Consider the following 24000-nt stretch of genomic DNA (forward strand, 5'->3'; position numbering starts at 1 on the left):
CTGCCCGACGTGTGAGGCGACGGCGCTGCACTACAAATGGCTTTTCAGTACACCCAACGCCCCAAAGAGCGAGTTATAGGGCGGTGATTCGTATGCATAAGAGGAGGTACCTTGGCCTGGCAGCATCTGGTGAAGTCGGCGACGGATCCCTCGGCTTATAACATAATAATTAAGCATTCATATAAGGCCAGGAATGCAAATAAGCGCTGGGGATCCAAAGACTGACGCAATGAATGTAAACAGAGTGAAACGCGGACCACGGACAAGCACGAGAGTAAACAAGGACGGTAAATATGAAGTAAGGAGAGTAGAGAGAACGAAAAAAAAAGAGAGAGAGAGAGAGAGAGAGAGAGAGAGAGAGAGAGAGAGAGAGAGAGAGAGAGAGAGAGAGAGAAAGGAAAAAAGAAAAAAAATCAGATAACTTTAGGTGAAGGTAAATTTGCAGTTTCTCTCGTACACAAACAAACAGTTGGAGATTCACAAACGACACCGTACGGATGATAAAAGTGTTTGTGTGCATTTGTGTGTGTCTGTGTGTGTGTGCCTCTCCTCTACCTCGCCTGTGTATATGTGTGTGTGTGTGTGTGTGTGTGTGTGTGTGTGTTGTCTGGGCCTAGACACGAGACGGCGCCTCTTGCTGTGGAGTTTACATGATGAAGACACATTCCTGAACTTCAGGGGGGGGCGAAGGGGGAGGAAAGGCGAAGGAAGAGGAGGAAGAAGAGGAAGGAGGAGAGAGGAGAGAAGAGAGAACGAGAGAACGAGAATGAGCAAGAAAGGAGTAAGAAGAACGCAGAGAACAGGAGGAAGGAGAATTAGGGGTAAGGAGTAAGAGGGGAAGGGAAGGAGGGAAGGGGAGATAAGAGTGAGAGGAAGGAGGAGGAGGAGGCGAAATAGGGCGAGGGGGAATACGACGAGGAAGTGGAGAGAGGAAAGAAAGGAACGTGAAAAGAAGAGGAATAGGAAAAACGAAGACAAAGAAGAGAGAAAAAGCAGAACGAGAAGAAAGAAAGGAGAGATAGAGAGAATAGAATAACAGGATAAGAGCGCAAGGGAAGGAGAAATGGACAAGACGAGAACACAAACACAAAAAGAGGGAAGAGAGAGAAAGAGAGAGAAAGACATGGAAGGGTGAAGTAGGGAGAGTAAAGACGGGAAAAAGAAGAGAGTAAAGAGAGAGAGAGAAAAGTGGCCCAGGCTGACGTTGGTTTTAATTAATAGCTCGCGTCAGACAGCCGATAGACCGATAGCACGCGAATATACAAACAAAAACAAATACCTCAATAATAATGAAAATAAAAGAGAGCTGTCGAATATTACGCCAAAATAAACACGTGAATCTAACGCGCAATAAATGTTTGAGTAGATAAAATGATAAACGTATGAATTATGAATGAGAGAGAGAGAGAGAGAGAGAGAGAGAGAGAGAGAGAGAGAGAGAGAGAGAGAGAGAGAGAGAGAGAGAGAGAGAGAGAGAGAGAGAGAAGCAAACAAATACGTGGAAAAGGAGAAAGAACAGAACAGAAAGGAAAAGAAAGACAGGAGAGAGAGAGAGAGAGAGAGAGAGAGAGAGAGAGAGAGAGAGAGAGAGAGAGAGAGAGAGAGAGAGAGAGAGAGAGACCAATCCTAACCAACATGAAGACATCAATATAAGATATCCATAAATACATACACACATAACACCACCACCACCACTACCAACACACACACACACACACACACACACACACACACACACACACACACACACAAACTCGAGCCTAGTGACATATACGCCACTACACCGCCGTTAATGGTGCGAGGGAGACATTAATGGCAGGATGAACAGTGATAACCAGACCCAACAGGCGTCCACTATCCTGGGGTAACAACGAGGCCTGTCAGTCACGCCTCTCATTCCCTTATCGCTAATGGAATGAAGGTCGAAATTCGGAACTACGCAGTTGATGAAAACGTAAATTGAACTCCCTCGAGGTGGAAGGAAAAGGGGAAAGTTTTGTAGGTTGTAATAAGAGTGAAAATGTTGTCTGTAGGTTGAAAGAAGAGTGGAAATATTGTCCGTAGGTTGAAACAAGAAGGAAAAAGAATCTTGAAGTTGAAACGAGAGGGGAAAGTTATCTATAGTTTGAAACTGAAGGGCTAAAACGGTCCTAAGGTTAGAAGAAAAGGAAAAATATCTTGTTGTAAGAAAGGAAAAATATCTCGAGATTGAATGAAGGGAAAAATATCTTGGTGGTCAAAAGGAGGAAAACTTATTTTGAGGTTGAATGAAAATATGTTTTGAGGTGGAGAGAAGAAGAAAAAAATATCTTGTTAAACGTTTAAAAGAAGAAGAAAATATCTTGGTTAAAAAAGTAAATGTCTCTCGAAGGTATAAATTGTAAAAGAAAATATATGAAGAGTAATAAATATATTTGGATGAAGAATAATATGAACACAAACAAGAGACTAAGTGAAGATGAAAAATCGACATTCTTAAATATTACAAAAGAAGATTACTCAAACGCAAGGACAGGTGAGAAAAAAATATAAAAAAATACGAGGGCCACGAATTATGATGCAAAAAAAAAAAAAAAAACTATAATCTTTATCTTTCAAAATACAATGAAAGACAAAAGTAACAAACGCAGATTAAATAAAAAAAAAAGTTAAATCCTCTTAAACATACAAAACAAATAAATAAGATAAAAGAAAGTGATAAAGGTCAAAGTAAAAACACTACATACTGAAATAGAAACACACACACACACACACACACACACACACACACACACACACACACACACACACACACACACACACACACACACACACACACACACACACACACACTTAACCATACAAATAAACATCAATGACGAAAAAAAAGGAGATAAATAATGGGAAAAAAAGACTGGAGTATTAATAACGGGGCGGTACAGGAAGCGCCAAGGTGAGAGAGAAAGAAGTCATCAGAGGCGAGGCGCAGCAGGTAAGCCAGTCACCGCCTCACCTGGACGAGTTTCAAAAGTTAAAAGCCTGATAATGTCCGTCACTCTCTTCTATATTGGTGTCAGCGGCGCTCTCCCTCTCCCTCTCTCCCTTACCTCTCCCTTCCTCCCCACTCTCTCTCTCTTACCTCTTCCTTACACCTGTCTTACCCTACATTCTCCTCCTTCACCTCCTGTCTTTTACTCTCCTCCCCTCACCCCTTGCTTCTCCCTCATATCTTTCTTACTCCCTTCGCCTTTTTCCCTCCCTATCATTTTCACCACCCTCTCATCTTCCCTTCCTCCTCCTCCTCCTCCTCCTCCTCTCTATTACCTCACCTTTCGTCACTCATTTCATTTCCTCACCTTTACTTATTTTCCTCCATCTAATTAAGGTAAGTTCGTCTTATACACTTTAACATTTGGTAGCCTTCTCCAAACCACACCTCTCCCACTCCTCTAATGATGGTGATGATGTAAAGTTGCAAAATATCGCTTACGGAGATCTGGCGGAAGGGGAAAAATATGGCCAGATTGAGAACGATGTCTGGCGGGCCTTGCTGAGTCGAGAGGCGAGGCAGTCAGGGCAAAGAAACGAGTCTAATTGCTATGGTGTTGAGAGTAAACAAGGCGGTGTGTGTGGTGGAGGAGGGAGGGGAACTGGTGGCGTGTGTGTGTGTGTGTGTGTGTGTGTGTGTGTGTGTGTGTGTGTGTGTGTGTGTGTGTGTGTGTGTGTGTGTGTGTGTGTGTGTGTGTGTGTGGGGAGGCGTTGATGGTATTTGCTTGCGTGTGAAGAGACGAGAGGGCTTGCTAGTGTGTGTGTGTGTGTGTGTGTGTGTGTGTGTGTGTGTGTGTGTGTGTGTGTGTGTGTGTGTGTGTGTGTGTGTGTGTGTGTGTGTGTGTGTGTGTGAGAGAGAGAGAGAGAGAGAGAGAGAGAGAGAGAGAGAGAGAGAGAGAGAGAGAGAGAGAGAGAGAGAGAGAGAGAGAGAGAGAGAGAGAGAGAGAGAGAGAGAGAGAGAGAGAGAGAGAGAGAGCAGTCATGTTATATTTTGAAGCTACATACACGCACTTTTTTATTGGTATAGGAACAGTGGAGGTCAACAGGGATATAATAACAATACCAACAAGGCGAGGCAGTGACGGGGAGAAAGCAACGAAGGGGAAGTGACGGAGGAAGACCGACAGGGCGTTACGAAGAGACAGAGGGAGAGAAAAAAGGGTTATGGATATATATGAATGGGCAGGGCGGAGTAAATGGTGTGGGTATGCGTGCCGCGGTGTTGACGGTGGCGGGGCTAACGGGGCGGGGCGGGGCGGGGAACTTGTCCTGATGCACGATCGTCACGGCCCCGACAGAGGGACGCCAGCAGGAAGGTTCGCCGGCGCCATCTCGCCCTGCCAACAGCTGCTCCTACCCCCTACCCGCTCCCCAAGAGCCTCCATGCCCCAAGCACCCCAAACTCCCCACCCCCTTCCTCGTGCCTCGTGCCCTTACCCCCACTTCCCATCCTTCTTCTCCCCCCCCAACATGCATCCTAGAACCATGATACCAGAATGCATCCTTCTACACGCCTCCTTTTTTTCTTTTTTTCCTCGCCTCCTCACTTCGCATCCTAGCTCAGTGTTCTCCTATTCCTTCCTTTCTTCTATCCTGTGTCTCCTTTCCTTCATCCTTCCTACATGTCTTCTTCCTTCTCCCTCTTCTCCCTTCCCTTGCCTCTCCTTGTTTCTCTTGCCTCTTCTCCCCTCCCTTGGCCTCCTCTTGCCCCAGGCCCATGTAGCAGCCAACCTCGCCCCTTCTCCCTCTCCCCTCTCCCCTCTCCCTTCCTCCGTGCAATCATCCTCCACACACTCACAAGGTGTTTCTGCCTCTTCAATTTTTATTTTTCGACGTGTGTTTTCATTTTTAGTTCCCTGCAAATAGTAAGTACTTGGTCTGTCTCATCCATCATTTCTCTCTCTCTCTCTCTCTCTTACCCATTCCGCCTCCTATTTCATCTCAGCGCTTTATAATTAAACCCAAAAACCCAAAGGCAATATGCATGTTTTCTATTATCATTTTCTATCTGCCTTTCCTTTCCCGCCTCTCACCTCGCCTCACCTGATGTTCACTTATGAGTTGTCACGCTGCAGGTGAGAGGTGCTGATGAAAGCTGTCCATGTCACCTTATACACTCTCCCTCTCCCTCTCCCTCTCACTCCTGTCACCAGCGCAAGTCAAATACTCCCTTCCCTCCCTCTCTCCCTCTCCTCTCAACTCTCGTCACTCACACCGCCTCCCTACTGCATATCTTACCACCTGCATGTTCTTCGCTTTCGTCACGACCTTCACGACCTTCACGACCCTTAATACCACCACAGGCACCACCCTTCCCCTCCACGAGCGTCCCTGCAGTCTCCCTAACAGCCCTGGACATCTAAACCTTTCATTTTATTTGACACCCCCTGGTTGTATCTTATTTGGTTAACAGGATGTGATAGGTAAGCTTGGTTTTCTCTCTCTCTCTCTCTCTCTCTCTCTCTCTCTCTCTCTCTCTCTCTCTCTCTCTCTCTCTCTCTCTCTCTCTCTCTCTCTCTCTCTCTCTCTCTCTCTCTCTCTCTCTCTCTCTCTCTCTCCTTCTTCCTCCTATCAGATGACCTTTACTTGTTCCTATCACATTACTTCTCACCTCTCTCTCTCTCTCTCTCTCTCTCTCTCTCTCTCTCTCTCTCTCTCTCTCTCTCTCTCTCTCTCTCTCTCTCTCTCTCTCTCTCTCTCTCTCTTTCTCTCTGTGTGTGTGTCACGTACTTCTGTGGTATCTTTCACTGTCCAATATTCAGCAATATGTAAAATTCCCTCCCTGAACAATCCATCATATCATTATCTTTTATATTCTCTCTCTCTCTCTCTCTCTCTCTCTCTCTCTCTCTCTCTCTCTCTCTCTCTCTCTCTCTCTCTCTCTCTCTCTCTCTCTCTCTCTCTCTCTCTCTCTCTCTCTCTCTCTCTACACAATGGAAGTATCAGAACAATCTGTAACTTTAGAATCAATTGTTTGTCTTTCCTTTCACTTCCATCCTTTCTTTAGTCTCTCCTAATTATCCTCCTCCTCCTCCTCCTCCTCCTCCTTATCCTCATTTCCACATTTTCGTAACGTCAGAAAAATTCCACTTTTCTCTAGCTTTCCCTGCGTCTCTTATCATCAAGCTCTTTATCATATTCCTTCTTCGTCTTACTTTTTTCTTTATTCTTCTCTCACTTTTTCACTTCTTCCCCCTCTCGCTCCCCAAGGAGACTAGTTGGGAGAGTGTCCTTGGTGCTCCCCTTCTCCTCTCCCTTCTTTCTCTTCCCCTCCTCCATTTCCCCTTCATTCTTTCCTTCTCCTCTCCTATTCTCCTCTTCTGGTTTCTCTACGCCTTCTCTTCTCTTCTTCTTCTCTTCTCTACTTCTCTTTGTATTTCCTATCTTGTATTTGTACTCTTTTCCTCTCCTCTTCTTCTTCTTTTCGTCTTTCCAATTCCCCCTTCATCACCCTCCTTATCTCTTGTTTCCATTCTTCTCTGGGTTTTCTATTAATTCATTCCCCTCCTATATTTCCCTCAGAATGTTCTATCCTGTATTTTTTCTCTTCTCCCCTTCCTCTTTCCCCTTCCCCTTCATTCTCTTCTCTTCACCTCCTGTTTACCTTCTCCTCTTGTTTCTCTGTTTTGTCATCTCTCTCTTGTCCTTTCTCTCAGAATTTCCTATCTCTTATTTCCCCTTTTTCTTCTCCATCAGGTCCCTTCCTCCTCCTTTTTCCCCTTCTTCTCTCTTCTCCACTTACTCCACTTCATTTCCCTCTCCCTCTTCCCCCTCCTTCTCTTCCTCCTCTTCTCGATTTTCCACTTACTCCTTTAATTTCCTCTCCTTCCTGCCCCTTGTGTTCTTTTCCTCTCCTTTCCCCTCCTTTCCCCCTCACTCTCCTGCTTATTTTTCCCCTCCTTCTCTTTTCCCCCTTCTGTTCCTTTTAATTTCCTATCCTCTCATTCCTGTTTCTTTCCTCTCCTTGTGTCCTCTCCCTCCTTTTTTCCTTTCCCGTAATGACCCTCCTGGTTTTTCCCTCCTCCTCCTCCTCCTCCAGCCCCAAAAGCACTTGGAGACACTTGTAACAAACAGATTACACCTCCATTTGCACTCAAACTCCCCACACGTTCTTGATTATGGTGACCTAGAGAGCGAAGCGTGGTGGGCATTTTTTTCCTTCACGCTAATCTAAAAGAGTGAGGATAGAAGGACACACACACACACACACACACACACACACACACACACACACACACACACACACACACACACACTACACACACACGGGTTATCTAGTTTCGTGTGTGTGTGTGTGTGTGTGTGTGTGTGTGTGTGTGTCGTCGCTGCAACATAGGATAGCGTGAGGTTTTATTAATTCATGTGAGAGAGAGAGAGAGAGAGAGAGAGAGAGAGAGAGAGAGAGAGAGAGAGAGAGAGAGAGAGAGAGAGAGAGAGAGAGAGAGAGAGAGAGAGAGAGAGAGAGAGAGAGAGAGAGAGAGGGAAGCTATGTCTCGTGTTGGTAAGGCTCCAGTTAATCCTTATTTGGAGAGCAGGAAAAGGTATGCACCACCACCACCACCACCACCACCACCACCACCACAAGAAGCAAGAGCAGGCGATGGTTACTGATGCACACTCCGCCACAAACACAGGTACCTTATACATCCCCTATAAAGGTACAGGTGAGAGCTGGGTACATTAAACACCGCCCTTTAAAGACGCAGGTGAGTGGAGCGTGGCCAGGTGAGAGGAGCATACACGTCTTAATCTTGTGTTCTGTTATCTTTCGTGCTTTCATGGGAACTGTTTTTAAAGGCTATGGGAGATGATTTGTGTGGTTCTTAAGGGTGTATTTCTTACTGAAGCTGGAATAGAGTTAAACTGTTACTTGAATCACAGAAACATCCTTGAAAACCTTGATAATTAGCAGGAAAAGTCATTTAATTTTCAAGGGTGTTTTTTTACTAGTGAAAGAGAGAGAGAGAGAGAGAGAGAGAGAGAGAGAGAGAGAGAGAGAGAGAGAGAGAGAGAGAGAGAGAGAGAGAGAGAGAGAGAAATTTAATGTTGACGGATGTTTTCCTTACTGCTGATACTGGAATCGTGTTAGACTGTTACTAGAGTCACAGAGACACCCTTGAAAATCCCAAAACTACCAGATAAGCATGTTAAAAAAATAGTTAAGACAGTAAAACACTTAATTCTCAAGGGTATTTTCCTTACTGATAATACTGGAAACTTATCAAACTATCACTAGAACCTCAAAAACACCCTTAAAAACCGTAATAACCACGTAAAAAAATAAGACATCAAGCCATTTAGAAAGAAACCTTAAAAGGAACTTGTTACATTTCACAGAGGAGGAGCAAGAGGAGAGGAATACAAAGGGAATACAAAGGAATACAAAGGAAAGAACAAGAGGAGGAGGTAGAGTAGGTGGGGGAGGAGGCTGGAGCGTGCTGGCGGTAGCATAGTAGTAGTATATCAAGGTGATGAAGTGCATTGGGATGGAGACGGTGCATATCAAAGGGGAATCAAAATGTTAAGGGCAGCCGTGTTATGCGTCCTGCGTCCGGTTGTTGAGACAGAGGACAGGACGCGCGCTGCATGCCAAGGGACGCAGTGGTGTTGGTCGTCTTGACAGCCACCCGCCCAGCTGAGTTCGGAAAGGAGGAGAAGGGGGAAGAGATGGCTGGTAGGCATGCTGGAGTGGCTGGGTGGATGATGGAGAAGGAAGGGTGGGGTATAGGTGAAAGAAATGGGAGGAACGGAGGAGGCGTTGAATGGAACAGATAGAAGTGGAGGACATGAGAAGGAAAAGGAGAGTGAAAAGGAGTTGACAGGAAGGGATGAAAGTAGAGATGAGAGAGAAGAGAAAAGAAAGAACAGGAATATAAGTTGCTTGGAAGGAGAGGGAGTGAAGTAGATGAAAAGGAAAAGAAAGAGAAAGAAGAAGAGCTGATACGAAGGGATGAAAGTGGAGTAGATGATAATGAAAAAGAAAGAGGAGGGAGAGAATCTACAAATGAACACAACAGGAGTGAATAAGAAGGAAAAGGAAGAACAGGAAAAATTAAAAATTTTGGAAGAGACATGAGAAAGATAAGGAAGACTCGAGGGAAGAGAATCTCAAGACAGATGGAAAGGTGAGAGGAAAGGAAGAAAGAAGAGAAGAGAGAGAGAGAGAGAGAGAGAGAGAGAGAGAGAGAGAGAGAGAGAGAGAGAGAGAGAGAGAGAGAGAGAGAGAGAGAGAGAGAGAGATGCAACAAGAGTACAGAGAGAAATGGGAGAGTGGGAGGGAAGGACTGAAAATATAGGCACAGAGAAATGGGGGAGAGGGAGGGAGGGAGGAAGGGAGAGGAGAGAGAGGAAGGGGAGGGAGAGAGGGGAAGGAAGGAGGAAGATTACGAGTAGAGGGTGGAATGATGAGAATTCGAGAGAGAGAGAGAGAGAGAGAGAGAGAGAGAGAGAGAGAGAGAGAGAGAGAGAGAGAGAGAGAGAGAGAGAGAGAGAGGCGTAAGCTTTAAGGTAATAACTCTGGCAAGAAAAAAGCAACAAACGAAAAAAAAGTAACAAACGAAAGGCGAAGAGAGAAAAATAATAACAAACCATGCAAAGGAAAAGAAAAAAACTGTAAATAGAATAAAAAAATCAATAGAAAAAGAAGAACGAGGGGGAGAGAGAGAGAGAGAGAGAGAGAGAGAGAGAGAGAGAGAGAGAGAGAGAGAGAGAGAGAGAGAGAGAGAGAGAGAGAGAGAGACCTCCCTTCTCGTGTGTGTGTGTGTGTGTGTGTGTGTGTGTGTGTGTGTGTGTGTGTGTGTGTGTGTGTGTGTGTTGGAGGCTGAGAGAGACCTGGTTCTTATTCCTGGTGACTGGCGGGGCAGGTAAGGCCGCCATGCTAATTACAGGTGAGTGACTAGAAATTTTATGCTGGAGGAGGAGGAGGAGGAGGAGGAGGAGGAGGAGGAGGAGGAGGAGGAGCAGTAAAAAAAAAAAAAAAAAAAAAAAACTAGGATAAGACGCATATACTATAAATACACATAAACGTTATCACCTATACACACACACACACACACACACACACACACACACACACACACACACACACACACACACACACACATACACACACACACACAAACATATGCAGAGACACACACACACACCCGCGCGCGCGAAAAAATGTGCTTCCTGCGCCTCTCAACACGTCACATCGCCATTAGGTAATCAGGAACAGGTGCGTCTTGCCTTTAATGATTATCAAGACTTCTTCCAATAAATATTCATCACTCGACGGATTTTACTACACCGATACCAACAATGACGGAGCGGACGCGTCACACACACACACACACACACACACACACACACACACACACACACACACACATACAGGGAGGTTGCAAGACACTTATCCTCTGTTTTTTATTAATTTCTTTTTGACTTTTCTTTACGGACTAGCACTTCAGAGGGCCTTTTTTTTTTTCTTACTTTTATTGCCCTAAGCTAGTGCCCCTCTTATATAAACACACACACACACACACACACACACACACACACACACACACACACACACACACACACACACACGTGGCATCACAACCACTACACATCACACACACACACACACAAAGCAACATCAGCACCACCACCACCACCACCACAACACCACAGCACCACAATCACCTCTCACCTTCACCTCCAGTGACGACGCAGGCAGGCAGCCAATCACGAGGCAGGTGCTGTGACGTCACGGATGCTCAGCCAATGGGGGGCGTTACGCTGCGTCACCTTCCTGTCACATACTCGTGGCGGCGGCGTGTCGCTTAAACTCCTGACGGGAATAAGAAAAACGACTTGTCTTAGTTCCTTGCCAATGGACATGTGGATGGCGCCTTCCCCCCCTTCTCCCCTCCCGCCTCTTCCTCCTCCCGCCTTCTCTCGTCTTCTCGCCACGCAATAGGACGTAGGAATGTATCGCCAGGGGGAGGAAGGGGTACAAGAGGGAGGTGGCCCAGGATGCAAGCAAGGACGACCCCAGGGTGATCACTGGCGCCACGCGGGATTGTGGTGACTGCTGCTGATCTGAAATGTGAAGCAGTGGGTGTCTTGTCTATTCCTCGTTCTCTCCTTCCGTTTCCTCCTCCTTCTTCTGTTGCTTCGTCTCCTCAGCTGAAATGTGAGGAACTGGGTATCTCCTCTACTCTTATTTCTCTTCTTCCTCCTCTTCCTCCTTCTCCTGTGTGTCGTCATCTTTTCTCTCTTTTTTTCTTCTTCCTCCTCCCTTTTCCTCCTTATTTTGTCCTTTTTTCCCCTTCTCAATCCCTTTTTCACTTCCTCTTCCTCTTTTCATTCTTATCTTCCCATTTCTCCTCCCCAAGAGTTAAAATAGCAACTTCTGTCCTCTTTCGTATTCTCCTCTTCCGTCGTCCTTTCCTCTTCTTCCTCCCCTTCCTCCTTCTTCCAACAGTTGAACAATACCTTCCCCTTTTCTCTCCTCTTCCTCCTTCTCCTCCCTTCTCTCCTTCTCTTAATTCCCTTCTCTTTTCCCCCTCTTCATTCTCTTCTCTTCTTTCTCCTTGTCATTCCCTTCTCCTCCCTTTCTCTCCTCTTGAATCTCCACGCTTTCCTTTCCCTCCTCTTCATTTCCTCCTCCTCCTCCTCCTCCTCCTCCTCCTCCTCCTCCTCAACATCGCTCTTGGCTGTGTCGCTCAGGGATTTCAGTGTGGGGAGGGGGGCACATATACATTTCTTTGCGGGAATAAGATTTCCTAAAATTTTATGAAATGACGTTTGCTTTTCACCTCTGACGAAGACGAGGTGACGGGCCTTCTCCGCGTGATACAAGGGGGAGGCAGAGGGCGGGGAGGCGCTTGGGGAAGAGGAGGTAAGGCGGCAATGAAAGGGGAGATGTGAGAGCATTGAAGGGAGGGGGAGAGATGGGAAGGGGGTCTTAATGAGGAGGGAGTAACGGGTGCCAGTGAGGGGAGAAAAGAGTGGCACTGACATGGAGGAGGGAAGGGAGGGAGGTGGGGAGAGAGGGAGTGCTGAAAAGGGAGGGAGGAAGAGGTGAGGGAGAGAGGCAGCTGCGACAGGGGAGGTGAAGGAAGAGAGAGGAAGTGAGGGAGGAAGGACTGCCTGACGTAGATAACAGTTCCCCTTGCCTCTCCCGTTCCCCTCTCACTCCCTCACTGCCTAGGAACTCAAGGCTGCCTCTCAACACGCCACAATGCCCGCCTCTCCCTTCTCCCTTAGCACCTTCGTACTACACCTCCCTTGTCACTCTCCTCCCCTGGTTCCTGTGTACTAAGCTATTCCTCCTCTTCCTCCTCCTCCTCCTCCTCCTCCTCCTCTCCTTCTCTGGTGCTTATCTCCTCTTCCTTCATCCCCATCTGTACCTAGTTCTCTCCTTCCGTCTGTTCTTATCCATTCTTCTCTCCTTCATCTCTTCCTTTCGTGCTAGTCTATCTTCTTCTTCTCCTCCTCTTCCTCTTTGTGTGCTTATCTCCTTGCCTCCATCCTAGTATTATATTCCTCCTTCCTTCCTTCCTTCCTTCCTTCCTTCCTTCCTTCCTTCCTCTATTACCTTCATTCTCCATTTCCTCCATCCTCAGTTTCTCTCTAAGTCTGTTTATCATCCTCTCCATCTCAGCTTCTCCGTCGATCGCTCCCTCTTGTCATCTTCCCCCTCCCTTCCCAGCATCCCTCACTAATCCCAACAAGAAGGCGTGTATTATTCAACTTCAGAGCTTCCTAGAGTTTTCAACACTATAAAGTCCGTGATGTCTCTCGCCCCCTCTTCCCCTCTCTCCTTCCTATTCACCCCTCTCCCTCTCTCTTGTGTGGGGGGAAGGTCATTATGGTAATCATCGTTAATTAAGCAGGACGAGAAGCCACGCATTTTAACGGCCAGGTAAATAATCATGTTACTCTGAGATTCAAGAAAAGATGACACGTTTTTAAGGGCGTGGGAAAATAATGGTGCGGGAATTAAATAAAATTAAAAATAAAAGTAAACTGGATTTATTTGGAGTTGTTGGGAGTTTTTTTTTTTTTATTTTGTCCCTATCCAGTAACAGTCAAGGGATAAGAAGGCAAGTTTTTAAGACTGGGAAAATAATGACGTGGAAATAAACTTGAATAAAAACAGGAGTAATCGGGATTTATTTAGAGTTTTCTGGGATTTTTTTGTTGACTTTTTTTCGTATCCAGTAACAGGTTAGTGGGAGAGGTTGAATTTTTATTTTTTTTTTTAAGACCGTGAGAAAATAATGATGCGGGAATGAAACTAAAAAAAAAAAAGGTGAGGAGTAAACGTGATCTATTTAGAGTTTTTTGAGTTTGTGGAATTTTTGGTTCCTATGCAGTAACAGTCAAGGGGGAGAAAAAATTTAAAAGACGCGTTTTTTTTTTTTAAGAGCACGAGGAAATGATGATGCAGGAACGAAACTGAATAAAAGATAGAAATAAATTGGGGTTACTTGGATATTTTTCTTATTGTTGTTGTTCTCGTTTTTGTATCCAGTAACAGTCAAGTGGTGAAGAAGAAAAAGAAGACACGTTTTTTCTAAGACCACTAGAAAATAATGATGCGAGAATGAAACTGAATGAAAAAATGGGACTAAATGGAATGTACTTTGAATTTATTTCCTACTGAATAACAACAGAGTGGGAAAGAATGAAAAGAAGGAAAAGGAGATACGTTTTTTAAGACCATGCGATAATAATGATACGAAAGAAACGATGTGAGAACAAAACTGAAAAAAAACAGGAATAAAATACTTAGAGTTCTTTTCTATTCAATAACAGTCGAGTGATAAGACTTTAAAGAAACCACGTTTATTTCCACAGCCGAAGAGTTATGACACAGTACAATCTGAATAAAAAATATTAATAAACAACACGCACTTAGTTTTATCCAGTTGAAGGATCGAAATACGGGCAGGTGATTGGCTAGTAGGGAGGATAAGCACGTTTCCGATGACCAATTAGCGTGCAGTGCCAGGTGAGATGAATATAATCTCCAGTACCATTGGTGAGTCGCGGGAATCAATAGGAGAGGAGCGCCAGGGGTAGCAGGGGAAACAAGGGGGTATTGTAAGATAGCAGGTATTACTTTCATACTTACATAGACTTTGTGAGTTGGGAAGTAAATAGTAGTAGGAGGAGGAGCAGCAGGAAAGACAGTAGAAGCATGAAAAGTAGCAGGAAGGATAGCAGACAGTAGGAGAAGGAAGATAGCGATAGCTTTAATAGTAGGTGCACAGACAGTCGCAAGAAAACATTAACAGCAGTGAAAGTGAGGGTAGCAGCAGAGACAGTAGCAGCAGAAAGATAATAACAACAGTAACAGCAGTAATAGTAGCAGAGACAGTAATACAAACAGGAACAGAAGCAGGTATAGCAGCAGAGACAGCAGCAATAGGAAGACAGTAACAGCAGTAACAGTAGTAGAGACAGTAACAGAAACAGGAACAGAAGCAGGTGTAGCAGCAGAGACAGCAGCAATAGGAAGACAGTAACAGCAGTAACAGTAGTAGAGACAGTAACAGAAACAGGAACAGAAGCAGGTGTAGCAACAGAAACAGCAGCAATAGGAAGACAGTAACAGCAGTAACAGTAGTAGAGACTAATAGAAACAGGAACAGCAGAGACAGCATGAATAACAGCAGCAGCAGGGTACCATAGCCAGACACCACAGCAACACGTGAGGCAGGAAGGGAGCGACATTGAGGCTGGCAGGCGAAGGTCGTGAGGGAGGCAGGCCGCAAGCAAGGCCATAACAGGGTCGAGTTACTGTCAGTCCAAAATATTACAGGCACCAGACAGCAAAGTGAGGATTTATGCTACGGAGAAGTTATTACTGCGAGAAGTTACGAGGATGCTAACTCCTGCACAAGTTATTACCACAGGAAGGAAGGCGAGTCCAGGGTCAGCTTGTTTTTGGCACCAGTAGTGAGGTGTAATAAGGCTCAGAATTATCTGCAGTGCTTCCCGCCACCATAGTCTGAGGTCGTGTAGTTGAGCCTCCCTCGCCTTGCCCTTCGTGTGTAAGGCACCGCGGAGGCTACTCGTACTGACTGACTCTATTCTCCGCCTTAGTTTATAGTTTCCTAAGGGATCGGCTACCTGGATCCCTTTAAGGTGTAGTTGCTTCCAGGTGATGGAGATGTGGAAACTCAGGTGTTGGTGCGGTAGGAATTCATTTGTGAAACTCAGAAACTCCGACTTGTGGCAGAGATCTAGGTACAAATTGTTACAGGCTGGCTTTGCATCCTCCAGGTTGTCTGAGCCCTCGCGCCCTCACTCCCTCACTTCTGTATCACTTTCCCTTCCTCCCATCCTCTAATTAACCTTTCCACTTTTAAAAATTTCCCATAAGCACATATTTCTACATGCCAGTTTGCTGTACTAATGTTTTAAAAATAGTGCCGTGGTACAGAAAGTGACGGAAATAACTGTTTATTCTCTCCTTTCTGTACCAATGTAAATAATTTCTTAGTAGGTCCTCACGCTCCCTTCCCTTCCCTCCTCCCATCCTCTGATTAACTCTTCCCCGTACTGAATTTTCCATAATCCTTTATTTATATATGCCTGTTTGTTGTATTAGTGTTTTAAATCAATCTGTGGCATTAAAAAGAAAAACAACCTCTTATTCTCTCTTTTCTGTGTCCATACAAACAACATCTCAGTAACCACATAATATTTCTCTACGTCTGTTTGCTGTACTAGTGTTTTAAGTAGTCCCGTGGCATTGAAAAGACGAAAATAACCTTAACTTCTTACCCTCTTCTTTCAGTCCCCATACAAAACAATTTCTCAGTAGTTCAAATGTTTACAAGATACAATCCCAGTGGAAGACTTAAGAGGTAACTGTCATCCTTCCTGAAGACAAAAATAACCACCTATTCTCTTGTTTTCACTCCCCATACAAATCAGTTTCTCAGTAACCTAAATGTTAACAAAGACAATACCGGTGAAAGGCCTAAGGAGCGACTGCCACCCTTCCTGAGTTTTGAAGCCAGATACAGAAGAAACACAGACTCGTCCCTCCGCGTTGAACAATAGCTTGAAGTAAGAAATTCCCGTGCTGTGAGTGAGAAATAGCCCCATAAATCTAAGCACTGACTCCCTCTGTTAGCCCCGCGGCGCCATGACAAAGGAAATCAAGCTAAGTGAGGCTGGGTCGCACATTCCCTTCCTGCCCACCCTTCCCCTCCCTGCTCTTCCCCTCCTCCTCCTCTCGGGCAATTCATAAGCAATTAGTTCACGCTAACAAATCCCCCTTTGAGAATCATGCCTAGGACACTGAAACCCGCCGCCTCCTCCTCCTCCTCTTCTTCCTCTTCCTCCTCCTCTTCCCCAGGGTCATTTCCTCCCCGTACTCCAGGCCACTTCTCAGGTAATCAAATCTGCGGCTAATCTACCTGGCGCACCTGAGTAACGTGAGGAACAGGGTAAAGTTGGAACACAAGCTTTCAGGAGGCGAGGGAGAAAGGGAGGAAAGGAGGGAGTGAATGTAAAGGAACTGGTAAAGATGTACTGGGAAGACTAGTAGGTTAAACTAATATTACTGGGAGATTTATGAATGAGTAAGACTACAAAGGGAAAGAAAATTAATAAAACGAAGAAGACTAGTGAAAGAAAGACAAGAAAGGGGAAGCAAATTATTAAAACTGAGGTTAATTCATGTGAAAGACAAGAGAGAGAAAAGAAAATTAATAAAACAGATTAATTAACATGAAAAAAAAAAGAACGGGAAAGAAAATGAATAAAACGATAGAGATTAACGAAGAATGAAGACAGGAAGGGAATGCAAACTAACAAAACAAAGGACAGATGAACGAGAAGGACAAGAGAGGGGAAAGAAAATGAATAAGACATAGAACAAATTAACAGGAAAGGGAAACGAAGGCTAATAAATGTAAGACAAGAAGGGGAAAGAAAATAAACAGTACGAATAATAATAATAAACAAAACACAAGAATGAAAAGAAAATTAATAAAACGAGGGACTCACAAAGACGCTAATGATGATGTAGCGGGAAATGTGGAGCCGGCGTGACAGGTAAACACTACTAAGACTAATGACTGGAGGGAATAACCTGAGGGAGGCGCAGGAGGAGGAATTAAAATAGCTCTTGAGGGGCGTCTGATATTCTCGTCAATCCCGCCACTCGGGGAAACTCGGAATCTCTCCTCCCGATCATCTCTCGTTGCAGTAATGAGCTGTTCGTTCGAAGTCTAATGAGGATTCACTCATTAGAAATTCTATTGTGAGGCGCGGCGCTGTTAAAAGGAAGGTGGGATGTATGAGGAAATGTATGAGAGTGTGTGTGTGTGTGTGTGTGTGTGTGTGTGTGTGTGTGTGTGTGTGTGAAAGAGTGAATCAGCAAGCGAGAGTGAGTGAAATGATTAGTTAGTGTGTGAGTGAGGGAATGAGTGAGTTAGTGAGTGTATGAATGAGTGATAGTGTACGTGATTCAATTACTTTGTGAGTGAGAGAATGAGTGAGTGAGTGAGTGAGTGAGTGAGTGTGTGTGTGTGAGTGACTGACTGACTGTGTGTGAATGAATTAATTAATTAAAGAAAAAAAAGGAAGAAGAGAATAAAAGAATGAAGGAATATAGAAATGTATGAGGAAGTGTGAGCAAAATGAAAGACTGAATGAACTGATAGAAGGAAAGTCCAAAAAATGAAGTTAATGAAGAACACAACAAACTGAAGAAAACGAAAGAGGAAGGAAGAGAGGACGGAGAGAGAGAGTGAACGTACGAAGGAGGAAATCAAGGGAAGACAAGAGGGATGAAGGAAGGGAAGAACGAGGAAGAAGGAAAACATGGGTGATGAGAAGATGAGAGGAAGGAGTAAAGAAACGAAGAGGAAGATGAAATTGAGAAAGAGGAATCGAGAGAGAGAGAGAGAGAGAGAGAGAGAGAGAGAGAGAGAGAGAGAGAGAGAGAGAGAGAGAGAGAGAGAGAGAGAGTAAAGAAAACGGAAACAGGGTAAAGGACGAGAAGTTATGGCGTAGACTTGGCAACGTTGCAGCCAGACTGGAGATAAGAGCAAGCGTGACACATGGCAACACTGTCACTAGTTTGAGGCAACAGGTCACCGGAGAGATAAGGCGTGTGTTCCCTCCATTCCCTCCCTTCCCTCCACTTCATTCCCTCCTTTTCCTCCCCCTTTCCTCTCCTAGCCCTCAAATTCTTCCTTTTTATTTTATTTTTTATTATTTTTTTTCGGCTTCATCGATTTTAATCAAACTTTTCCCTCTCATTGAATTACTTCCATTTTTCTGGTTTATTTTCCTTTATTTTTTTTTTCTTTTTCCTTTTTTCTCCATTTATTGTCATTGTTTACATGTTTTTTTTATCTCTTCTTTCTCTTCCTCTTCCTCCCTCTTCCCTTTCATCTACTTTTTCTTACTTTTATTACGTTTACTTTGCTCCAATCTGCGTCTCTCTCTCTCTCTCTCTCTCTCTCTCTCTCTCTCTCTCTCTCTCTCTCTCTCTCTCTCTCTCTCTCTCTCTCTCTCTCTCTTGTTATCAATGTCTTCTTCATCCCTTCTACGTATCCTACCTCGTTTATCTCTCTCTCTCTCTCTCTCTCTCTCTCTCTCTCTCTCTCTCTCTCTCTCTCTCTCTCTCTCTGGACGAGATGAAGGTAGTTGTTCTCGCTTGGTGTTTATCTTAGCGCTCTCTCTCTCTCTCTCTCTCTCTCTCTCTCTCTCTCTCTCTCTCTCTCTCTCTCTCTCTCTCTCTCTCGCGGCACCTAAAGCTGAGTAAAAGACAGTGAACAGCGCTCTCTCTCTCTCTCTCTCTCTCTCTCTCTCTCTCTCTCTCTCTCTCTCTCTCTCTCTCTCTCTCTCTCTCTCTCTCTCTCTCACTACTGTGCCAACATCCTTCATAAATTGGCGCCGTCAACGAGAACAAGAAACAGAAGCCTATATAGCCACGCGGTGTGTGTGTGTGTGTGTGTGTGTGTGTGTGTGTGTGTGTGTGTGTGTGTGTGTGTGTGTGCCATCTGTCATTTGATCTACGTACGTTCCTGGGCCATTGTCCGTGTCCGTGGCTGCTGCTGATTTCACTCGCCAAGTTCGTCAAGTTAACATAGAGCTTGCAATTACCAGTACGTGTGTGTGTGTGTGTGTGTGTGTGTGTGTGTGTGTGTGTGTGTAGAGACCATGGCGTCAGGCACACATGTGATCAAAACAAATATTCCACCTCCATAAAATATAATAATTGACGATTTATTTTTTTTATTTTTTAGGAAGAGATAGGAATATGTAAAAGGATAAAGAAGAGGAACAGAAAGAAGTGGAGAGTTACGTAAAGGAAAGAAGCGGAGAGCAGTAAATAAGGAAAAGGAAAAGTGAAGTTTTAGTTTCTTTTAATACACAATGGATAAAAGTAAGCAGAGGAGGAAAGGAGAGGAGAGAAGAAAGGAAACGAAAGAAAAACAAAAAGATTCAGTTTCTTCGCAAATTTTCTCATACAAATTTCTTCAATCTCAACATTTTCTGACACTAGAGATATGATCCTTACTTAGAGGCGACACAACGATACACAAAACAAATAAAATCAACGTGAGTGAGAATATATATGAGAAAAAAAATCAAAGAGGAGGAGAAAGTACTGACTGTTAGTGCTAATCATCACACAGTTAGCATTAGCTTAGCGCTGTTATCTCTCCTGATGATCTGCATGAGTAATTACCTGGGCTAGGTGTGAGATATTACAATTAATCACCTGTCAGAACCATCCCACTGACACACACACACACACACACACACACACACACAGACAGGGAACATTAGTAAGAACACATGTACTCAGGTTTTCAACAAGCATCTACCTGTACTGAGCTAATCAACACTAAACAAAACACCTGCATTAATTAGATGAGGTGGGAACACATAAGAAAGGCTCTCTCTCTCTCTCTCTCTCTCTCTCTCTCTCTCTCTCTCTCTCTCTCTCTCTCTCTCTCTCTCTCTCTCTCTGGGAAACAGGAGGGAAAATCCATGGCTGAGCTGAAAGACAAAGTTTCCTTCCTAGTGAAAGTAAAGATTTCTGATAACGGCTACTTTCCTTTCCTTTCCTCCACTACCATCACCACCACCACCACCACCACCACCACCACTACCACTACCACCATCACTATCATCCCCATTCTTCACCATCACCAGTACCTACTCAGCCATTCGTCACCATCTTCACCACCATCACCACTACTATCGTCGCCATCTCTCACCACCACCACCACCACCACCACCACTACTACTACCACTACTACCACTACCACCACCATCACCGCCACAGGACAGCCCCCGATAAACGCATCAATCCATCTTCTGTAGAACGCCTCAAAAAGCCTATATTGAAATTCTCTCTCTCTCTCTCTCTCTCTCTCTCTCTCTCTCTCTCTCTCTCTCTCTCTCTCTCTCTCTCTCTCTCTCTCTCTCTCTCTTTGTGTCGTATTTTCACGCATTTTTTTTATAGTCCATTGTTCGTAGCGTTCGTTCGTTTGTTTGTTTGTTTGTTTGTTTCTGTGTTCCTTTCTTCGCGATATTTGTACAAAAAGGGGAAAAGAAAAAATGGGTGTTTCTTTAGCATTTGTCTAACATAAATTTTTTCCCCTTGTCACTTGTTTTCTCTTTTTTCTTCGTCCGTTTCATACATATATTTTTTTTTCCTCTCCTCTCTTTCTCTCAGATTTATCAATGTATTTCCTCCTCAGCCAGTCCCCCTCTTTCGTTCACTTTTCCTTCTCTTTTTTCCCTCTCCTACATTCTTTCGGATTTTTGACTGGCACTTTTTTACTTACTCTTTCCATAACTTCCCTTTCACTCACCTCTCCCTCTCCCTCTTTCCCTCATCCATTTCCCTCACTCACCGTCCCTCTTTCCTCACTCTCACGTGCCTGCTGTCTTTTTTCCCCTCAATTTTCATTTTTTCCTCCCTCTCCACGTCTGCCGGTCTAAAACACCTTGCGGCACCTTAGTTTTGTCAATTACTTTTTCGTTTACCGATGAAAGTTGAAGAAAACGAAGCAAGAAACGCAACTCTCGACTTTCCGGTACAAAGTGAAGGGTTTCCGGCCGAGTGAGTGTGAGGATAAGAGATTTTCCCGGAATATAAAGGCAGAAATGAGGGAAAGGTAGCACGAGCACACCTGAGAATCAATTAACCTGAAGGTAAATTTTGTAAAAGGTGAAAAGGACACGGGTTGAAATTAATTAAATGTATACTGGAGTGAATTCTGGGAGTTGGAAAAAGTATTAATTTCGTCTGTAAGAAGTTTCCCCGTGCGCACTGACGGGAAATGCCAAAGGAAAAAAGCTCAAGGCGAAGGGAACTTTATATTGAGGGAAAGTTCTGTTTTTTCCCTCACATCAAAGGGAGTCTGAAATCCGGGCGGGGGAGAAAATAGGAGGAAACTGAATGCTGGGTATTTGAGGTTGAATGTGTAGTTGTGGACTTGTGATCTTGTTCTAGGATCATCTCTCTCTCTCTCTCTCTCTCTCTCTCTCTCTCTCTCTCTCTCTCTCTCTCTCTCTCTCTCTCTCTCTCCGTGTCGCAGGTATCGACAGGAGGACACGACACAACCTGAACAACAGCCGTAGTCATGGCGACGGGCCGCAGGGGCGCGTGGTGTTCGTGCTAAATATACCAGGGGCTTCCGTCAGTACCATTCTATATATCACCTGCACATGCGAGAACCTTTCATACACCCCCTGACACACACACACACACACACACACACACACACACACACACACACACAACATACACGCACAGGCGCGACATCCCTCAAGTTTATTGGTAAAATCACTATTCAAAACATATTTATTTGACAGCTGATATTCACGTAGATATGGAATCTCTCTCTCTTTCTCTCTCTCTCTCTCTCTCTCTCTCTCTCTCTCTCTCTCTCTCTCTCTCTCTCTCTCTCTCTGTCAGTAATGAACGACAAATGTACCTCGTTTTTTATCACTTTCATAAAAAAACAGCAAAGAAAATGCGCGTGCACTTCACTTCCAAACGTTGCAATAACTCAAACATTTTTACCTCGCAATAAACGTCCAAATTTTCCGCATAAAGATTCAAGTGATGCTTATGGTTACTGCCCCTTGGCTACCTGGTTGAGCAACACCACTTTTACGGCATTCGAAACCCTTTGCTTCTTCTTATGACTTCTTTACCTAAATGCTTCAGAAAATGCATGTATTCATACCACGTTGCTCTCCTGCCTGGCCACAAGGGAAGGTTATTGTGTGGTTTGCTTGAAATTCATACTTAATTTCTTCTTTCTGGGAGGGAGAAAGGAAGGTGAGGGGAGGAGAAAGTTTGTCCTTGGTATACTGAAGCAATTGTAGCAGGAAATTAATAGGAAAACTAGAAGAGATAGACAGGTAAAGTGAACGTTTGTGGATGTGAAGGGAACAAAGGAGACAACTAGAGCAAGAGATAGACAGGCAAAGGAGGGGTTTGTGAGTAAAGGAGAAAGGATGAAGGAGATACGAGTCCTCAGCATACTGAAGTAACAGCAACAGCAAATTAATGGAAAACTAGAGGAAGAAACAGACAGATTTGTAAAGGGAGAGTTTGTGAGTGAGGGAGAAAGGAGGAAGGAGAAAGTTTAAGTCTCTGCTATAATGAAGTAGTAAGAACAGCAAATTAATAGAAAAACTGCAGGAGATAGACTGATAAGACAAGAGTTTATTAGAAGTGTGACAGGGTTGAGAGAGGAGAAAGTCTAATATCACTTAGAAAATTTACTGTTAGAGGTAACTAATAATTGCACACATCACAAACACATTATCTAACTACCCTAACTACAGCCTCCTCCACAGTCATTAACTACTACTGTCATTAGAGTCTATCACTATCACCATCATCACACTATCTCCTCCAGTTATTAAACACCAGTATTTCATCACAAGGAAGCCAAAAACGCTGTACATCATCAGAAATCACCATTAAACTAGTCATTACCATTCCACCTTCACAATTATGAATCACCGTTACATCACAAAGCAGCCAAGAACGTTTCTACAATCACCATTAAACTAGTCATCACCACACCACCTTCACAATCTTGTCACCATCATATTACAAGGAGGCAAAGAAAGTTTCACCTCTAAAATCACCGTTAAACAAGTCATCACTAACCGCCTTCATAATCTTGTCACCATCACAACAGAAAAAAAGCCAAGAAAGTTTCAAGAAAGTTTTAAGAGAATTCCGTCACTCAAATCATGACTCAACACTACACTCACCGCCACAATCATCACCACCTGTCCACCACCACCACCACCACCACCACCACATCCCAGCCTGGCAGCAAAGGGACAATACCTCAACAACTACCACAAGTGCTCTCCATTACTCCCATCTCGCTGCTCACACAGGGACGCGGAAAATAGAGAGGCGAACCATTTCTACATTTTTCACTCGTTTCTTTGGTTTTCCGCTAGTTTTCCTCCTTTCAGAAATTCAGTTGTTGTGAAAAAAATAAGAGAAGTGTTTCAAGATTTCTGTATTGTGATGTTTTCTTAATTAGCATTCGTTGATTTCTGTATTTTTATCTCGTTTTTCTTTAGTTTTCTCTCTTTTTTTCAGAAATCCGACTGTTTTGAAAAAGAGAAAAATCAGGGAAATATGTAACTTGTTTCCGTATTTCTGTATTGTAATGTTTTTGTTTATTAGCATCTGTTGATTTCTATATTTTCATCTCGATTTTTAGTTTTCTCTCCTTTCAGAAATCCGACCGTTATGAAAAAATAAGAGAAATTAGTGATATGTTTCCGTATTTCTGTATAGTAATGTTTTGTTTATTAGCATCTATTAATGTCTATATTTTTATCTCGTTTTCCTTTAGCTTCCCCTTCCTTTTACAAACTGGCCTATAGTGAAGAAATCAAATCCGTAACGTGATTGCGGATTTCTGTATTGTAAGTCTTAGTTAATCAGGAATTGTTGATGTATTCTGG

General features: G+C 44.0%; 1 protein-coding gene across 6 annotated transcripts in view; it reads right to left on the reverse strand.

The window, feature by feature from the left end:
* LOC135090573 (probable glutamate receptor) overlaps positions 1 to 24000 on the reverse strand; it is a 54267-nt gene that overhangs the window by 24384 nt on the left and 5883 nt on the right. For all 6 annotated transcript variants that reach the window (XM_063987446.1, XM_063987445.1, XM_063987448.1 and 3 more), the window contains exon 2: positions 10700 to 10840. The gene's annotated coding sequence lies outside the window, so the exon portion shown is untranslated. The remainder of the gene's footprint in view (positions 1 to 10699; positions 10841 to 24000) is intronic.

Source organism: Scylla paramamosain, chromosome 35 (genome assembly GCF_035594125.1).
Source record: "Scylla paramamosain isolate STU-SP2022 chromosome 35, ASM3559412v1, whole genome shotgun sequence".
In the NCBI taxonomy this organism is placed as follows: Eukaryota; Metazoa; Arthropoda; class Malacostraca; order Decapoda; family Portunidae; genus Scylla; species Scylla paramamosain.